This window comes from Aethina tumida, chromosome 7, assembly GCF_024364675.1.
Source record: "Aethina tumida isolate Nest 87 chromosome 7, icAetTumi1.1, whole genome shotgun sequence".
Lineage (NCBI taxonomy): Eukaryota > Metazoa > Arthropoda > Insecta > Coleoptera > Nitidulidae > Aethina > Aethina tumida.
The window spans coordinates 1,785,423-1,807,328 of NC_065441.1; the positions used below are offsets into that span (position 1 = coordinate 1,785,423).

Genomic DNA, 21,906 nt, shown 5'->3' on the forward strand with positions numbered 1-21,906 from the left:
TCCTGAAAGTATTTACTCCGTTCGGACCGGCATTACATGCATATCTTCGTACGGGCTCACTTTTCTAACAGATGCACTTCTCAAAATTGGCCGCAATAAAATTCTGGATTGCATGCATTTGCCTCAATTAAGTATCGCCGTGCGTTCAAATTGCTTTCATAAAAATATTTAAGCTGCACACCGCAAAATAAACATGCATTATAAGAAATCAACGGACGAACAACTGCGAATTCCTCAAGGTAAATAGAAGAAAATTGCTCAGGTTAACGTTTTTTTCCTTTTAGTTTTATTTAATGCTTTGTATGCGATCATTTCTTGTAAATAATAAAATGGGGCGATTTTTCACTTTTATTTCGCCCTTTTGATCGTAGATTATTTTTCAATTGGGCAAGTTCACGATTATTATGGGAGTTTTGAGAGTTTTATGTGCAATTTTAAACTTTAGTTAAGAGACGAATTTATAAATTATTTTGTTGTTATGGTAGATATGAGCAATAAACTTAGGGACTTTAAATAATTACTTTATTTCAATTTAGATTATTGTATTAGGTACCGTAAAATTTAAAAAAATATACCAAAGTCATCCATTTTAATTATTAAGTTCCTGATTGCTGTTTTGTATTTTTACATGTATATAGAATTAACTTATCTATATAAAACGGATTTTTAAATTTATACACTCCTGTATAATCTTAAATATTTTTAAAAAATTAGACAGCTTTTAAATATATTATACAACTCTATATATAATTAAAAATTCTTAAGAAATTCACAGTTACAACAAAGTTCTGAAACTTTTATAGGGTAAGAAAATTTTTAAGGTATTCTCTATATAATTAAAATAGAAACTTTATAAATATTTCTATCACATATTAAGGCAGTTCTGAAAATTATTAAACAATTCTTTATATAATTAACATATCTGTTGGTTTTTAAATCTATATAGTCCTGTATAATTTTAAATATTTAAAAAAATACATACTGTTTAAACATTTATCAAAAGTTTTAAGTTTATTACACAATTCTGAAGGAAAAACTTCTTAAAACAGCGCAATTATCTATAAAATTAAGAAAATTCTGAAAGTTTTTAAACAATTTTGTATAAAATTATAATAGTCCTGAAACTTCTTTAACATTACTGTATGAAACAGTTCTTACTTATACATATTTATAACTTATTATACAATTCTGTACAATTATAAAAACACTTCTGAAACTTCTTAAACAATATATATACTATTTAGACAATTACAATCTTCCTTAATTGTTACACAACTAAGATACTTTTAGCTTATTAAATAATTATGTATATAATTAAAACTTCATAAGAAATTTTATTAATAATTAAACTATTTATGAAATATTTTAATTATTTCTGTATAAAATTAAAGTTATTAAACAATTGTCTATAAAATTAAGATAATTCTATGTTTTGAATAATTTTGTATAAATTTAAAGTACTTTTGAAACTTTTTAAGCAATTATAAAATATTTAAATTTAAATTTATACATATTTAATACTGTATAAAATTATAAAATTAAAGAAGTTCGGATACTTATAAAACTATAGGATTAATATATTTGTATAAAACGGATTTCAAAATGTATACAGTCCTGTATAGTTTTAAATATTAAGAAAATTAGATACTGTTCAATATTCCTTAATTGTTACGAACACAATTAAGACAAGTTTTAAGTGTATTATACAATTCTGTAAACATTTTTGTATAAAATTAAGATGGTTCAGAAAGTTATTAAACAACTTTATAAAAAATTAAGATAATTCTGCAACATTTTGAACAATTCTGTATAAAATTAAAAAAGTTCCGAAATTTCTGAAAAAAATTAATAGAAAATTTTAGTTGTTACAATTATTATGGGAGTTTTGAGAGTTTTATGAGCAATTTTAAACTTTAGTTAGATGTTATTATGTTAGATAGGAGCAATGAAACTAAAGGTTTTAGATAATTGCTTTATTTCAATTTAGATTATTGTTTTTGGTGCTGTAAAATTTTATAAAAAATATAAAAATCATTCATTTTAACTACTAAGTTCCTGATTGATGTTTTATATTTTTACATTTTAATTAGTATAATTTGTTTCTGGTATAAAATCTTGTTTAAACCTTAATGAGCATGGAAATTATTAGGCATATAATTTAAGTATTAGGATAATAATGTATATTAATTATAAAACAAAAAAAAAAATAATTATGAACTACTGCTGATCCAGCTCTGTTCCATCAGTGAACACCTGAAAAATACTATTTTATGAAATGTGTCTACCTTTCAAAATTAAATTATTACATGCACACAGTGGTGGCCAAAACCAATAAGGTCTTAATTCAAAAGTTCAATATTTTCTTTTGGTTTTTTGTCACATATTAGTCTGACTATTTATACTTATTCATTATAGAATTTATATTATTTTATAAATTAATCCATTTTCAGTGTGAAAAAAGGAATCTTCATTCCAGAAAAGAGGTAAATAATAATTTTCACGAAAATATAATAACAGCATATGATACTTAACAAAAAATCAACTTCTTTTATAGACAAACAAAAAGAGGAATAAGTAAACGAAATCCTTTCTAGACTACTAGAGTATTTGGTTTTTAATCTAGATATAAAATGAATAATTGTAAAAAGTATTTATTGTAATTATTTTAAATGAAACATAAAATAGTTTTAATGCCTTTAATTAGAAATGTACATTTCTTAAATAACATTAAAAAGTAATGTGTGCTATTTTTGCAGCCACCACTGTATAAAATAAATAAAAACAAATGAAAAATAATCATTACCTACCTAATTATGGTAAAACCTCGTCCTAATTTTTTATTCCCTTCAATTAGTTTTCGTCCAATTTCTCCTAAAAAAACTACAACCAACATTAGAAAAATTGTCCAGCCCAGCTCAATAAACAAGATAAACAAAAGCAAATTAAAATAGTGGAACAAAATTAAAAAAAAAAAATAATAATAAAAAACGTACAAGGGTAATAATTCGTTGGCAGGCTCGCATCAATTTCGTCTGGCAGGATTGAAATTCTCGTATCGTCTACTGGTCTCGTATACGTAATTGTAAATATAATTCCAGGTCGCAATTGTGAACCGAGACTGGCAAAAACTTGTCGAATCGCATTAATATTTTTCATAAATGTTTCATTTTTTCTCTCGTTGTTTTTTTTTAACGTCGCTTATTATACGGAATTGGAAATGAGACGGTTAACATAAATTAAATTCGTTGCAGGTTACTAACAGGGACTTTAATGATTTGAAGTTGCGTTGGGGTACGGAGGGAATGAGTTTTAATTGTTAGTTTTTAATAATAGCAACAACTGGGATGAGTGAAATTCTTGGAAATATTAGCGAGTCGTTTATATTCTCTCGGCCCGATTAGTTATACATGTTGCAGCATCCATTCTAGTTCCGGCCATCAAGAAAAACAATGAAAATTCCAATCACATCGAATCAGACCTGGGCACATAAAAACCGACCGTAACGTATAGGTGCAACTATAAAAGATCATTCAGTCTCGACTATTATCAGCAATTAACAGTGATGCCGATTTGACAGCGAATAAATATCGTATAAATAACGTTTGATTGCGTGTAACTTATCCTGCAGACCCACTCGTTACGTTTCCTTTAGCGTTGCCAGGAATAAACTATCAGATGCACCGAGAAAAACCTCACATTTCCAATTACAAACTATTATATAGTTAAGGTGGTTTTTCGACGGCGACAAAATTCCGTAAATCATGGTTTGCGTGGGCCGCAGGAAAGTCTGGAAACGGCCAGGAAACCAGCGTGGACGTGGAGGAAAAATCGATAGGACCATGTAAGTAAATATGAGGGGACGCATTGGTCGCGTCGAGATTTATGTTAAAAGTTATTTTGACGTGTCTCGACGGTGCACTTATTCGGCCGCAACTTTTTCTCCTCATCGTCTCCCCGTTCCCGTGGAATATATTCCGCGGAAAAACCGACACGGAAAACAGAAATGACAAATTGATGGGATCGACCACTGTGTATTCTCCGTATGCAACTTTTGTCCGGGTTCTTCCGCCCAAATCGACAAAAGAGAGGATTTTAACCGATGACAGTTTTATTTATGGGTTTTGTTTTTATTTGTTATTTATTATATTTGTGTGTTGTGTTCGTCGTTAAGTTAATATGGAAGGAGATGCAGCATCCGTTCGTTTTAGCATAAACACATTTGCAAAATGAAGCAGAAAGAGTATAAACATGAAGACGATAAGCATCGCATCAGCATCGCATCAGCATCGCATAAGCATCGCATAAGCATCGTTCGCGGACAGTTAGAATGAGCGCGTTTAAGAATAAAATGCATAAATAATAAGCGATAATAAATTACTATTAGCCAATGGTTTTAGAAAAACTGGTAATTGTCGATTTGACCGTATAAGTGGATATGTCCTCAACTAGAAATGTTACAGTAGATGTAATGAATTAGACAGTGAGTGACAGTTATAGTAGTCGCGTTCTCAGAATATGACCATCTTATCTTGTACATCGCTTGTTTTATTGTCCGTCGATTTGCATTTCTTTGCATATTTAATAGTGGAGAGGATGTTTTACTGCAACGATGTGGCCAGAATTAAATCAAACAGTTACTTCTTCAGTTACACGCATTTCTTTTACATCCTTTAAACATTCAATCAACTGTTTATTTTATTGCTAATTTTTACTAAATACGTCACGTACTCTTCACGGTATTCTTTAATTAGGGAACAATTAAACTACTCACTAAAATTATTGGAAAAATGCAACTGCTTTCCTTTTTACGTTTGTTCAAACTAAAAACTGAAGGAATAAACTATAATTTAAATTTGAATAAAGCTAGTATAATATAAATTACACAATTTACAACTTTTATTTATAATGAAACTATAGTTTAGTCTTGCAATAAATAGATGTTGTTAACCATATCCATAAAACTTAAAGATATCAACAATTTTTCCAATAAATTGTCACATATGGTTGGAATGTGTCTTATTCACACATTGATTTGTAATAGATTGTGCCTCATGCTGAACGGTAGAATCATCAGGGTCACCATTAGTAAACAATGATATTGTTTTATTAAATATACAAGTTGTTTCACAAATTTTTATCCACATATTCAAGGTTACATAAGAAGTCCTTTAAAAAATTTTAATAGAGCAACAGAGAAAGAGATAAGAAGTAATTCAATCCATCTATACAAGTTGTTCCCTTTGATTTGAATGGGTGTTTTGGAACTTATCCGACAAATTTTAACCACATATATTATATATTTTGTTTAATGAACTTCATTTAAAAAAATATATGATACTACTTATGCATCAGTGTACACCGTGTATACTAACTGGAAAAGATAAACGTAACATCCAGAAGATATTTTCATAAAATTTGGTATACAAGTAGGTATTTGAAATAGTCAATCGGAAAATGTATTGTTGTTTTTTTTTTGTTCTTTTTTCTTCATATAAAAATATTTGTAATAAAGTAAAAGAAAAAAAATCTGATATAAAAACTGTAATCCTTTAAATCTTTAATTAAAACCATTAAAACCATGGATTAGTTTATGTCTAGACAATAAAAACTATATTGAATAATTTATTTGTAAATTTAAAAATCTCCTTGATTATTTTTTATAAATAAAATGTAAGATATATAAAATTATTTGTAATATAGTAAGAGAACGAAATCATTTAATGGTGCTTCTTATAAAATTCTAAATAAAAAATTGTAATTCATTAAATCCTTCATAAAACCATTAAAACCAAAATTTAATATATAAACCATGGTTAAATATATTTATTTATAAAATTAAATTTTATGAATAAAAATTGTACGATCATTAATAAATTAAAGCCTCATAAATTATGAGAAATATAAAATTATTTGTAATGGGGTAATAATAAAATAAAAAATAAGGCATAATAATAATAATACTTTTGTTTAATTTTTTAATAATAATAATAATAATAATAATAATAATAAATTAATTAATGAAAATAATAATCTACTTTACCTATAACGAATATTAGATTATTTTACCATTTTATAAAACATGGTTACATACAAAAACATATAATAATATGATATACAATTATAAAATATAAATATTAGAGATATTTTATATTTTTAAAAATATTAATTATATCGTATACAATTCAAAACTATTCAAATTTTTATATATTTATTTATAAAATTAAAAATTTTATGAATAAAAATTGTACGATCATTAATAAATTAAAGCCTCATAAATTATGAGAAATATAAAGTTATTTGTAATGGAGTAATAATAAAATAAAAAATAATAATAATATTTTAAAAATTGTTAAAAGTAACAATAACATTTTACAAAATATAATTTTCATTTATAATTAATAAAAATCCTAATTAAAATTGTGTCAATTGAAAAATATAAGAATACAAATATATAAATTGGAAAAATAATAAATAAAACTGTAAAAGATAAGAAAATAAAAAAAGAATTAAAATAATAATAATAATAATAATAATAATAATAATACCGTTAGACAATAAAATCTGCAAATTCACACCATCCAATGAGTCTCAGCTACTTAAATTTGCCTTAAGCTGACCCACTGTTCGATTCATTTCTTCCAAAATAAAATGACGTTCTTCCAAAGTAAAACATAATAATTTTGGCATAATTTAACAGCCTCTAGAATCATATAAATCTAAGTATACAGTTTTGAATAGCTTATGCATATTTATGCAGTACGAAAAGAGTCTGATCCATCTGAATCCTGAAAGAGACATCATGTACAATAGAGACAGTATATCTCCCACTATGGGACAGACTTCTACTGTCTCTGTCCTGCATGATGTCTCTTTCTATATTCAGACGGGTCAAACTCTTTTCCTACAGTGTATACATCTTTATAAAACAATACAAAGTATTTTATTCATAAGTACATATAGAATAAAAAAATGAAGAGACGAAATGTAAATGTGCAACGTGCGTTAATGAGAAAGATTGGTAACACGCACACGATACGTTTAACGATGGGCCGAATTAAAATGTAACTAAGTCGGTGGTGGCCAGATTGATGGCTCCATTTGTTTTTCGATCGTAAAACTTAATTTATTACTAAAACACCATATTGAATTTTGTTTTATGATCTGTTATGCGCGTCCATTTTTTTCAATCGTATATCATCCGAGGTGCAGACAGAGTTTTACGATTATATTCTGTTTAACACTGTCCTTTTATTGAACCATCGCGCTACCTAACAATATTTCCCGTTCATTTCGGGATTAGAGCGATATGTGGTGGAAGGAACTGGAACTGGAACTGGAACTGGAACGGGAACGGGAACGGGAACGAGAACATAAAAAACGTTTTGGAAAAGTAGAGAAGTAGTAGAGAAGGAAACGAGCGAAACCTTAAAATGTCTCATCCAATATATTTTATTAGATATTTTTCAATAAGAATGCTCTGTTCTGCATCGATGGTCAGGATTTCCTGAAAGCCGAATCAATTTAAGACCGTTGGCAAAATATCAATATAGATAGACAAGATTTACTTTCTCGCCGTAATATTTTATAAATTTGGATGAAAAAGTTGTAGTTGCTAAATAAGTCGGAAGGGCCGAGGTTTGATTAACGACCGACGATAAAGCATTTCGTTCGGAACGGTATCTCGGAAGAATAATATTCGGTTGTTTCGTCCCGTTTTTTCCCCATAATCGTATGCAGCCGAGTCGCGAAACGAGAGCAGCGGTAAAAGTGGCAATTTTAACTTTGATACAATGTCGTAAAATGTTTACATTACACAAATGCAATGCACACGATGCGAATTTTATGGCCCAATCATAATACACACTTACCAACGTAACAAACGACGAAAATAAAACGATAAACTATAACAATAACCAACCGACCAAACACTTTCTACCACCATCTCAGATACGAGGCAAATTTACAACTACATCCCATTATTTCAATTTATCACTTGTTCGTTTTCTTTTTATGTGCTGGCATGTTTTAATAATATTATAATAATAAGTTGGAGGAAGTCAAAAATCAATTGTTTAATACAATTTACAGGTTTCAAGTCTTTTTATACATAAATTAATTAATGAAAATAATAATCTACTTCACTTACAAAAAAATATAATAATATTGTATACAATAATAAAATGTAAACATTAGAGATATGTTTATATACATTTTAATTAATGCGATTTTGTTTTTCTTTCGATTCAATAGATTCAACACAATTTAGAGATATTGGAGGTATTTTTATATTTAATTTATTTAGTTCAAATAAATTAGAAATCTATTTTATCCACAATAATATCCAAATATTGTTTATATATTGTTAAATATGAATACCTGAACATATAAAAATAATATATCACATCAAGTACTCAAAATTTAAAGATGTTAAAGATATTTTTATATTTAATTTATTTAACTACTCAAAAATTGAATCAACAGAGATATTAACGATATTTTTATATTTAATTTATTCAACTAGAATAAGTTAGGAATATATTTTATCCAAACAAATCTCAAATTATTTTATTTTTATATAAATATTTATTGAATGATATATTGCTAAATATGAGTATCTGAACAAGTCAAAAGTACCCAAAATTTTAAAATATTAAAGATATTTTTATATTTAATTTATTCAGCTGAAATAAGTTTGGAATCTGCTTTATCCACACAAATGTCAAATTATTTTGTTTTTCTATAAATATTTATTGAATTTATTGTTAAATATGAGTACCTGAACATCTAAAAGTATTAATTATATCGTATACAAGTGAAAAATACTAAAAATTTTAAAAAACTGTTTAAAATAATTTAAAGATATTAAAGATACTAAAGATATTAAAGATAAAGATATTAAAGATATTTATTAAAGTAAGTTAGGAATCTATTTTATCCACACATATGTCAAATTATTTTGATTTTCTATAAAGATTTATTAGATGGTATATATATATTAAAAAGGAGTATCTGAACGTATAAAAATATTATATCGTATACGATACGTAAAACGACTCAATATTTGATTTAATCAACACGAGTACCTAAACATCTAAAAATATTATATCATATACAAGTTAGAAGTACTCAAAATTTTAATCACTAGTTTAGTACAATTTAAAGATATTAAAAATATTTTTAAGTTTAATTTATTTGGTTAGAATAAATTAGGAATATGTTTTACCCACACAAATGTCAAATTATTTTGTTTTATTTATAAAGATTTATTATAAAGATGTACTGTTAAGAACGAGTACCCTAAGTTTGTACCATATTCAAGTCAGAAGTATTTAACAGTTTAATATAATTAAATATTAAAGACAGTTTTATAAATAATTTATATATTTTATATGTACTAATGTTAAATTTAATTTCTTATAAAAATTTATTATTAGATTTATATATTGTTAAATAAACAATAATATTATATTATGTATAAGTTGATAGTACTTAAAATTAGAATCAGTACTTTAAAACAAAATAAGTTAGGAATCTACTTTATCTACATAAATGTCAAACTGTTTCATAATTCTATGGAAGTTAGTTTAATAAAATGTTGTCTGTCACATACAAGAACAAAAATACCTACACTTTCAAAACACATTATCCCTCCGAAGACACCTGTTCTCGGTCTCCGGAATTAAATATTCAAGCGGTACCATCACATTATCGAGATGAGATGTCATCTGGTTCGTGTTTCGGTAGTGGCTGTTCTCACGTCTCCGTTACCAAACGAGAAAACCGCCAACCTTTCAACTGTGCCGCCGTGTGATCTGCATGTTTTAACGTCCCTAAAACATTAAATCAGCTTTTTTTATTATATTCATCTTAGGAATTAAATAGATGTCGTTGTTCTATCCTCTGAAGGTTTTTTTTTGCTGTGCGTTAGTTGTTACGGTTTGAATTGGATCTCGATCGGATTATACATGCACGTACATCCTTTAAATTGAAATTCAGATTGGCAGTTTTTGCGCGCCGCATTACCATTATTTGTCCATTTAAGGCGATATAATTGTTAATTTTCCGTTTAATTTCTTGTATATCTTTAAACAATAAGCTCGGATTTTTGCAAGTCGCTGTTTCATGCAATTTAAAGCGCGGACGAGCGACTGAATAAAACATCTAACGGAGATCTATAAACCGTACAAGTAGACACATCAAAATGTAAAGCAGACTCCGTGAGAATGTAAAAAAAACTGGCACGGTTCGTTAAATAATTTTGTTAAAAAGTCTCCGTCTCTCACTTTTATTATTATTGTATTTCCCTTGTTCCATTTCGTCGTGAGAATGCTTCAATCACACGCAATTCGATTGATTTAACGTGTTTTATTCCATTCATGATTCTGAAAAGATCATTAGCTTAAAATGTTGGATAATTTGTCGTGACGAATCCTCCTTACAAACCCCGACAAAAGGTGGTCGGTCCACCACAGAATCCCACTCTTACTTATTTCTGTTGTCGTTCTCATGTGTTCTTTTATGTTTTTCCTACCTCATTTTCTATTCGATTTGGGCAATTTTAATTTTAGGTATTTGTTTATTGGGTTTTGTTGAAGGTGACATTAATATTGTTCATTGAACAACACTCACTTTTGAAACAACCTTAATCGTGTGACGCCTCTGATTTTTAAATTTATTTTTGTGTGGCATTTTTACTATTGAATTATCACGAAATTATCCATAACTAATCCCTCATAATGATAAAAGTTTTTTAAATCTTAAACTACACACACAATGTTTTGAATGATTTGTCTCATTTTAAATTATTAATGGTTTACTTCTGTCTGTCTTTCATATCCTACATGATGATACTTTTACAGAAGTATTTTCGAAAAATTAATTTTTATTTTTTTTAATTTTCGGAGTCGTCTGGACTTTTTTGAAAGTAACTCGATATCTAATTGATTGATTTGGCGAAACAATAATTCAAATTAAAGATAAATGAACTTCTCTAACAATCCCAATACTATTTAAATAAAAGATGTAGAATGTTCATTTATCTTTAATTTAAATGTTTAAAGTAGAAGTACTTAAATGAGAGTACTTGAATATACAAAAAAATTGTATTATATATAAGTCAAAAGTACCTAAAATTCAAATCAATAGTTTAATAAAACAAAGTTGAAGAATGATCATTTATTTTTAATTTAAATGCTTGTTTAGACAAATCAATCAATTAGATGTAGAATTATGCCAAAGATTATCGGTTCAACTCCAAAATTTGAAAATATCAATTTGAAATAATAATTTAATACAATTTGAAGATGTTAAAGATTTTTTTATATTTAATGCATTTAGTTGAAATAAGTTAAGAATCAGTTTAATCCATAAAAGTGTTCAATTATTTTATTTTTCTATATAGATTTATTTGATGCTATTTTGTTAAATGAGAGTACTTGAATATATAAAAAATTGTATTATATATAAGTAGAAGTACCTAAAATTCAAACCAATAGTTTAATACAACAAAGTTGAAGAATGATCAATTATTTTTAATTTAAATGCTTGTTTAGACAAATCACTCAATTAGATGTAGAATTATGCTAAAGAATATCGGTTCAACTCCAAAATTTGAAAATAGAAAATGAAAAATCATTTTTTTAAAGGTGCTTCCATAAAAAATTAATGTGATTTTCAGATTTGCTGCGCCAAAATATATTGAAATATCATGATAAATCACAATAAACTATTATTATCTAAGATTTATTTTCCATAATGCATAGTAAAAATTCTTGTAACATGTTAGATAATCTCCCGAGTTGTGAAGACATGAAAATTCGTGCTTCCTGCAATTCACACAAACGCTTCGTGCCCCAAAACGTGATGTCGGCACTCCACAAACAAATTTGGGTGCTGCGCACAATGGAAATCCAGCCTCAGCATTAACATAACATTTGTTATTCACGAGTTCCCGCGTCGAAGAAGATAACCTCTGACCTCTGTTCAACTTTTATCATCTAAATCGACTGCACATGATGTTTTACTAAATCGTTTCATTATGTGTAAATGTCCTTTTGAATGGTTCAGTTAAAAGTAAGTTATGAATTTGGGGGGCGAAGGATTGAACCAAATCAAATGAGATTTGCATGCACGATTTGTCGAGAATTCATTCATGAAGATTTTTCGTAGAACAGATCGTCTTGAAAATTGAGAAAAAGTTAATAAGATGATGACTATTCGTTTAAAAAGTAGAGATCAAACGTAGCGTGAAAGTGGTGTAATTGTCATTGTTATGGTTTTAAATATTGAAGGTAAAAAACGGGTTGAAATCAATTAGTTTTTTGAATATATAATAAACGATATTGTTCTCCGTGTTCCCTTAATTGTTTTTTCTTTAAGGTGGAGACTTAACAACTTACGACAACGTTCTTTATCTTCTGTCCGTTCCTTTTATAGGAATACCAATGTTTTTTCTTCGTTAAGTGCTGAGGACATATTCCAAAAAGATTTCCAATTAAAGCGTTCCCAGCGGGTCGTCCGCCTATTTGTCCAATTACTCCACCTCGTCCCGATTTCGGGTCGTCTCTTTGCCAGTTGTAAATTCCGGGAGCAGTTTTAAGCAAACTTCAAAGACAAACGTTCGTTTCGGGCCGTCGTCCCGGCCAATCAGACCTAGATTGGATTGGGTCCTTGTGTGTGTACACTGCCGTGTTGACATTGTTTCTCTTTTCAGTTGATTTTTTTTCTTGTGCACGGGGGCAGTTTCAATTCATTAGTCCGGGCCCAACCCTGTTCCGTCCACCTGAAACCAGCACGCCGATATTTACATTGGTTGACGTATTGAATTTCAATTCGTGCGAAAGGTTTTATCGCGAGAAAAGCGAAAAAAAGTGGCAAATATGGGGAAATAAGTTGTTGTTGCAATTTTATTCGGGAATCGATCCCCGATGAATACGAAATGATTCGTGCGCCCCCTGGGCGATATTCCTCTTGTTGCGGATTAGAATCCGTCACACGCCGGACGGAAATGCTAGGAAAATTTCTCCCCAGCGTATCGAGGAAAGCGGCTTACACAAAACGGGGAAAACGGGGGTGGAAATCGCATTCAAAAACTCGAAAATGCACACACATGCTTTCGCCTTGGATATTCGACGCACGTTCGCACCCGCATTTACTTATTCAACGCCGGATCGAATGTGAAAAAGTTTAAAGCTTTTTTTATGCCTCGATCATTAACACTAGTTTGAAGGTTTTTGCTAATTTCCAAGCGGAATCTACGAAAAGCTTATTTTCTAGAGTAGAATTCGAAAGTATTATTGTATACATGTTAAAATAATTAGAAAAAAAGTCATTATAAAAAGAGTACTACAAAATAATAAAACTAGAAAAATTATCAACCCTTATTCAAAATTATAATCAAAATCAAATAATCAATAAAATTAAACCTTTTATTTTTTTTGTTGTTTAACTATGTAATTGTTAATTCTATGTATATATTTTTTTTGAATATAACTACAAAAATGTAAAAAATAATCAAAAAAATGTATATTGATAATTGAATAAAAAATAAGACATATTAAATTTATATAATAACTACAGATATGTAACAAAGAATACTAACTTCATAATATTAAAAATAATAAATATACAGAGTGAATCACCTAAAATATTCATTAGAAGTTCAGGCAGAACGAAAAAAAGTACTGAAAACTATGAAATCTTTAAATCTTAATAATTATTATAAAAATTTATATATTGAAGATTACTAATTTAATTAAATAAAAAATAAGATATTAATTTTATATAATAACTACTGAAATGCAACAAATAATACAAACTTCATAATATTAAAAATAATAAATGTTCAGGGTGAATCACGTAAAATATTCGTTAGAAGTTCAGGCAGAACGAAAGGAGGTACTCAAAGCTATGAAATCCTTAAATGTTAATAATTATTATAAAAACTTATAACAACTTTTTTACCTATAGTATTGACGGAAAGTAGAGCAACTTTTTTAAAATTCAAATAATTTTTGTCCTCGATTTTATGTTCAAAAAAATATATATTAAAAATTAATTTGCCTTTATAAAATTAACAATTACATTACTTCTACTGTCTCTGTCATGCATGATGTCTCTTTCTAAATTTAGACGGGTCAAATACTTACTGAAGTGGAAAAAAGTAGAGCAACTTTTTTATTAAATTCATATAATATTTGTCCTGGTTTTTATGTTCAAAAAATATATATTAAAAATTAATTTTGAGGGGATGGGGAACTTTTTACTTTTCAATTAGTAGAAGAAATTTCCATAAAAACTCCTTGTATACAAAGTAGTACTGCAATAAGCACAAATATGACTTTTTGGAGGATACTTCGAAGACGCCAATTCATATTCCGCATAAAACTTGACTATAGAAAAGTAACAATAATTGTTGCTTGACGTGGATTTCTCTTTTAATCTGGCGTAATTTGCATGTCTGCAAAAGTAACGAACCACGAGCAGTTCATGATGATTTAATGAACGACTCCCCGAGATAATGACATTTAATTAACAGAATGGAAACATCATAACGCGAATCGTCTCGAGGCTTAACGGATTCCCGTGCATATTTAAATGATGCGAACGCGAAAGAGTCGAAATGGCAAAACTGAAAGGAAGTCGAGGGATGTACAGTTTCGGTCGGTAAACATCAGACTAATGTGCTAGTTAAACGCATCTCAAGACTGCACCGTGGTGCACCGCGGAGCACCGTGGCATTTATGTTTATTACGTCGTACGCGGACCCAAACCGATAATTAAAGCCATCAAAGCCGCGCATTAAATACCTGCTTAACATACCATGAAATATGAATACTATCATCAAAATTATTTCAAATTCGAAAACGCCAGAGCCACTTTTCCCCCGTAAACGATCATTGTGTTTAATTGTTTCATTAAGGGGACATTAACATATTTACTGTTAGCTTTCGTTCCTTCGTTCCTCTACGATAATTATGTTTAATGAATTGCAAATTCGCTTGTTCTCATGCCCAATTACATTACGTTACAAAAAACACGATCGAAGTGGCCATAAATAATATATGAAAACAATTCGGCTGCATTATGTTGATGTAACGTCCACCATAAATATTCCTCGGAGATATAACTTTTTACATTATTCAGTTATAACGTAAATCCCGGGGTTGGAAAACAAAACCCGGATGCGGAATGGAAAGACGCGGTGATGTTAGTTAGCAAGTCAATTCGGGGATCCGACACCATTCCGACGCTACATCCATAAAATCCATTTACTTTCAGACCAGATTTAAGTCTGGATGCATTTTTTAATATTTATCAGCCTCGTGTGGCGCTTCCAGCTTTATTCGGCATCTCGTTACCTTTGCTTTATTTCTACGGTTTGGTCGCACCTTTTTTATAAAAAAAAAATTGATCCGGATTTTTTAATGACTCTTTTAATTTTTATATTTCTACGTTACTGTATTTTTGTTATTTTGCATAATTTAGGGAAAAAAGGTGCTCTTGATTATTTTTTTACTAACACAGCTATTTTTGAGATATTTCAGTTTAGCAAATGTTTATTTTAATTATCTTCAATCAAAATTAATCAAGAGCACTTTCTCTACAAAAACTTTTAAAAAATTGCAGTGTAGGGCAAGAAAAAAAAAGAGAAAAAGAAATTGTAGGCATTTATTTCTTAGAGATATAGTTACCAAATTTAAACACGATTGGACCAATGGTACTGAAATATATTCTCCATTTTGAACGTGTTCTAACTTTTCCTAAATTTTGACCACCTACTAATGTAGGTGGATTAGGACAATTTCCAATTTTAACAGAAGGAATACACTGGAAGGAATTCAGGAGTAATTCACAAAAGAGGTCACTAAGAAAAAAGTTATTATTAATTACAGTCGTTTTATTTTGTGTCGTCCTATTAACAATTTGTTTGATTTTCGACAAATCTCGACGAGAATTCTAAATTCAAATAAACAAAAAAGTCAAGAAATAAGAAATTTTAAGTTTGCTGCAGTTTTAATTACAATAATTATCTTTTTAATAAGTTTTTAAATCAATTATGACATTGATATTGATTCTTAACGGTTATAATAATAATAATAATAATAATCCGAAACAGGTGCAATGAAAAAGTTATAACCCTTATTTGGCAATATAATTTTAACGTCCGGCAATCTTTGTTATCTATCCGAAATTTTATTCAACCAAATTACTCGTCCTATGAAAAGAGGGACATAAAATTTTAACTGGCACATTTTCATGTAAATATTTCATGTAAATGTCCCATATTATATTGTAACGTCCGTAATAAAATATTTTAAGACTTCCTTTTATGTTCCATATAAACTGTCGATGTTCCTTTTTCGAAATTAAACAATTTTAACTAATTAAAACTCAGGGTTGGGAAGTGGCGTACATTTTTTACGACAGCTTCACCCTCAATCCGTGCCGGTCATCTCATCGGGATTTGAATGCATTTGCGTGCCCTCCGAGACCTAGGATTTCGCATTTGTTATCCCCCCACAACCATCTCGACCCATTATCGTAAAAAAAAACACTGCGAGCGGTTTTTTAGGGCCGCAGTCTCGAGTAATGGACCAGATACCATCATATTTTCGAGTGTTGTCGTTATTGAGCTCTTATTGCCTCATGGTGGCATTATCTATTCAATGCGTTCGATGAAATTATTCGGTTTTACATTGATTACTCGGTATCAGTTTATTAATAATTTAAATGACGTAACGTTTTCGCTCGGGAGTTCAATAATCCTGATAATAATGTAATAAAAATTAAGAGTCCAGTACACGATCAGAATTACAAGTGCGGCACGAAATTAAAATTACAAATGTACAAGATTACGATAGTTTTTCTGACTCATTAATATTATAAGTTGTTTATTAATGTGGAAAATGTTAATGCGGACCCAGTTTTACTGTAAAACTCACATAAATTTTAAATAATCCCGATATAAATCAGTCGTCGAGTGTTTCACTTCGGTTTTCTTCTGCTGGTGCTAAACAAACCATCCACGTGCACAACACAACTGAATCCCAACAACTCTTTGCACCCCTTCGTTTTTTTAAGCTGAAAAAAGTAGGGTCCAACCCCTTCATATTCAAATCGCCAATGGGGTTTGAGTTGCGTGATATGTAAAATACCTACCCCTTGTATGTAAAACCCTCGGGCCGCGAATAAAACGTCAAGGACGAGGAAAAACTTGCACCAATGGCCGTGCTCCTTTTTCACCCCAGTTTAAATTGAAATTTCTTCGCCCAATCGCAGTGCTGAAAAGAAAAAGTGATTTTATAAACGTCTCAGATATTTTAAACTACAACGTATGCAATTAGAGGGCTTGAGAAACGTGCCCTCTGGGTAGTTATCGATTGGACGAGGGTGCGTTTCATTATTCATATATTCACATGCAGATGACAGTCGGGAGGAAAATTCCTTTCTTAATTATTAATCGGATTTCGGAGGGGTTGTCGAACCGTTCTGGGGGCGAATTCACAAGTATAATGGTAATTCCGCTCATTTATGTATGTATTAAAATTTATGGAATTTATTGTGCAGTCCAATTAATCCGGCAACACAAGCAAAAACAGCAGAAACGTATCGGGATTAGGTTTAATTATCGATTGTATAAACCGAATAATCCGAAATTAACGAGACATCAAGCACATAATAATGGCGGTGGAGGGTGGGAGGAGGTGTAGGGATTCGCTATCTGAAAATTGAAATCTCTATTTGTAACGTTGCAGCGGACGGAACGGAGGAAACGTTGCAGGGAGTCTTTGAAGCGAGAGAGTCGCGAGTCCGGACCCTGTCGCAGCCAACAATGCCGAGTAATTGCTTTCAACTTTGACCTACGTGCACAGTCACTATTCTAAACACCCATTTTATTGATTTATTTCCAAATTGCAACGATTATAATGATGAAAATGGTTCATTAACCGTTTAATGTATATTTAAGTTGAGTTAAATTCCTACTTTACCTACTCTAATGTCAAATTGTGACGCTAAACTTGTTGTACTAAAGATAAATGGTCCTACGAAGTAATCTTAGAGAGAATAATCAAAAATTGACTTTTAAGGCCGTCCCCGTTTAGAAAGTAATCTTAAAAACACTTAATAAATATTTAAAGAGACGCCGGCGGAAACTCCCCAATTCCCCAGGTCCCCCATTGGTCCGGGGCAATATTTTATACAATATACAACCTGGGGAATTTTGCTAGGAAAATATTTTGTTCGACGAATAAAACAAAAGATAAAAGGCCGCGGCGGAGACGGGAGTGGAGGACGAGGAGCGGGCTTTGTTCCACGTAAATTGAATTTGAAAATTGGCCGCCGTGCACTCGTCCAAGATATGATACAGTTTGTTCTCTTTGTTGCGCCACGAGACTCCTTCCTTCCAGACTTAACGACTACGTTACCTACAAAAACTTCCTATTATATTTATCATAATCTAACATTTTATCTTGGCCTTCCTGCTCCAAATAACATTTTTAATTTCGTAGCTATTGTTTCTAAAGCTGAAAAATTTACCATTAACATTTCCGAGAACACCCCCATGGAAAGGAGTCTGAGGGCGGCCTAGGGATGGCGAGGGGAGGTGGCGGAAGGGCCGAGAGAGTGAGAGTTGTCACGCACAGGGTCTGATTGGACCATTCCAACCCTCTTCCACCCGCACACAGACTGATCGATATCGATATCGAGAGAATCAACCCTCCACTCGCCACCGTCTGCATCTTTGTCCACTCGACACTTTTACTTTTCGCGCCCCGTTTTCCCTCCGTCGCAAAAAAAGGATTATGGGCATGGTGAAGCAGCGTCCTTAACATCTAAACAAAACACGGAGAAAAACCGGAGAAGCCGAGACAACGACGCTTCGATCCCCCGACGTCTGCGACTCCCCACGAAAGGGCAATAATTACATGGGGTGGAAGGCATTAAGCAAATGCGGGGGCGAGAACGCACCGAAAAGAAAGGAACCGTAAATGCAAAAGCCGAATTTACGTTTCCACTGTGTTTGTGTTGTTATTGTGCGTTGCAAATGAATCGAGGGGGAGAGAAATGTTCGCGGTGTTGCTCCAAGTAATTTTCGACCCGCATCACATCTTGAACGTTCACTCGTACATCTACGTATGTACGGAAGCTTGATTAAATCCAAAAAGTTGTCTAAATCAGATTTAAGGGTGAAAGAATGGTTTTCCTCTTCAATATTCAGCGGTGACATGTACGTTAGTCCGTTCTGGTTTAAGAACATATATCTTCCTGTTGGTGCAACATCATCCCTGGATATTAAGTGAAAAAAAAAACGGGGATAAATGATGGCTCGGATCTCCCAGACGTGTCGTGTCCTGGATCTGATCAAATGATGATTTATGTCGCGACGCCGTTCCGCTGTCAGCGTCGCTCTGGGACTGATACGGGCTATGCTAACGTTGGAAAAAGTGCATGCATCATAAATCATACGGTAATGCAGTCAAAAATTCCTCGGGAACCGCTCAATAATGCCACGGCTTTTTAACTTCTGATGTCTGATGATGAAGAATGACCTGGCAGGATTTATTATTTAAACGGGGAGGTTTCTCTAAATTGCGAACGATAACTTCGCAACCCCCGAGGAGGGCGATTAGTGAAAAAATTGGATATTCGTCCGTTTGATGTGCCTCTCATAAATGTTCGAGTTCAATAAAACTTGTTACGGAACTTCAAAGACGCTGGGCACTTTGGCAACGCCGGGAAGCGGGACCGGATAAGTTGGGGGAGAGAAGTTAAACGAGGGTGCGAATAAATATGGAGCGATTCCACTCCGTTGTTGTTGTTGCCTTTCGTTGCGTTCATTAACGATATCTGAGAATAATTGATGCCGGCCAACGAAGAATAATTTACCTTACTTAAAAATGATAATAAATGTGGTAAGGTTGAAGACAAAAATTGAATAGTCAATTTTGATCGCCCCGAGTCTACGCTTGGACTTTATTAAATTTAATTACCAACGCCATAACCAGACTACCTGTACGTACCATATGGAGGCCATTATCTCTCAGTATTTTCTGCACCAGACGAATATAATGGGGCAAATATCCACAATTAGATTATTTTTCCTTCGCCGGTTTTACATCTAATGGACTCATAATCCCATTACGATCAAACCTTTTCCTATTTAACAGGCCTTTTAGCGTATTTCAAAACGAACCGGCTCCAACAGAACACAAAGGACTTTTAAGCATTTTTTTATTAACTCTATATAACGAACAACAATTTTGTAACATTACTATTTATTACAAGAAGTTTGTGAAGGTAAAATCTACTTTTCCTACTCTCATGCCAAATTATTATAATATAATAATGTGGTTACTAAACTAAACATCAAACCAATTTTAGCAATAAAATTAACTGTAATTCAAGAAACAATAGTTGAATATATAATTTGTAAGAGTTACAAAAATTGTTTAAAATTAAATATCGACTTTATTTAGTATTACATTTATATTAAAATGTACAAAATGTTTAATATTGTTTGAACTAAACCACAAGAACCTTTAACAAAAAATTAGCATTAAATAAAAGAAAAATTCTGGTAATAATTTTTTAAAATAAATTTAAAAAAATATATGTAATATTATGATAAGTTATACTAATTATGTAATGATAAATGTTAAATTATTTTAATAAAACAGTGGTAAATATAATTTACAATAAACAGCAAGAATTTTTAAAAACTATTTTAATATTAATTCAATAAAGAGATATTTAAAGTTTCTTACATAAGAACTTTTAAAAATATTTTAATATTAATAAAAAAATAGGTATTTAAAAATTCTTCTATAAATTTTATTTAATATTTAGTAACAGTCTGAAATAGATTTATAAATGTAATATGTTTATATATATTAACTAAACAAAAAAAAAAACTTTTAAAAAATTAATTAGATTAAATTTTATTTGATATTGTACAACAGTGTGAAATAGATTATTAAATTAATTAAATCTCTAATTTATCCACTTAAATGTCAAATCATTTTCATACAACAGCGTTTAATATTGTTTAATATAATGTAAACTAAATCTTTAAAAAAATTTAATATGAAGACCAAAATGATTGTATAATTAAATATCTATTTTACCCACTCAAATGTCAAAACATTTTCATAAAACAGTGTATAATATAATTTAAAACAAACAACAAACATTTTTAAGAAACGTTTTAATATCAATTCAAAAAGAGGAATATTTAATTTTTCTTCTATAAATTTTATTTGTTATTTAGTATCAGTATGAAACAGATTTATAAAATTAAACATTTTCTATACTATTTAATATAATGTAAACTAAATAACAAAAACGTTTAAAAAATATTTTAATATGAATTCAAAAATGGGATGATATATAAAATTTATTGTATACATTTTATTTGATACTTTATAATAAAGTAAAATAGATTGTATAATTAAATATATACACTACCCACTCAAATATCAAATTATTTTCATAAAACAGTGTTTAATATAATTTAAATTAAACAACAATAAATTTTAAGAAACTTTTTAAATATCAATTCAAAAAGAGGAATATTTAATGTTTCTTGTATAAATTTTATTTGTTATTTAGTATCAGTATGAAACAGATTTATAATATTAAACATTTTCTATACTATTTAATATAATGTAAACTAAACTTTTAAAAAACATTTTAATCTAAATTCAAAAATGAGATAATATTTAAAATTTATTGTATAAAATTTATTTGATATTTTATAATAAAGTAAAATAGATTGTATAATTAAATATCTACCTTACCCACTCAAATGTCAAATCATGGACATGGAATTGGAATAGATTTGTATAATTAAATATCTACTTTACCCTCTCTAATGACAAATCTTTTTCGTAAAACAGTGTTTAT

General features: G+C 29.9%; 1 long non-coding RNA gene across 2 annotated transcripts; it reads right to left on the reverse strand.

Moving 5' to 3' along the window:
* Positions 1-2,023: 2,023 nt before the first annotated feature.
* Positions 2,024-17,277, reverse strand: LOC109601382 (uncharacterized). 2 transcript variants are annotated; one of them, XR_007548727.1, is made up of 4 exons: positions 17,161-17,277; positions 16,944-17,082; positions 2,808-2,880; positions 2,024-2,253 (listed from the first exon to the last, which is right to left on the reverse strand). It is a non-coding gene; the product is annotated as an uncharacterized LOC109601382 (long non-coding RNA). The 2 variants fall into 2 exon arrangements; XR_007548726.1 differs by lacking the exons at positions 2,024-2,253; positions 2,808-2,880; positions 16,944-17,082 and adding exons at positions 9,598-9,830; positions 12,399-12,781.
* Between the last annotated feature and the right edge of the window lie 4,629 nt (positions 17,278-21,906).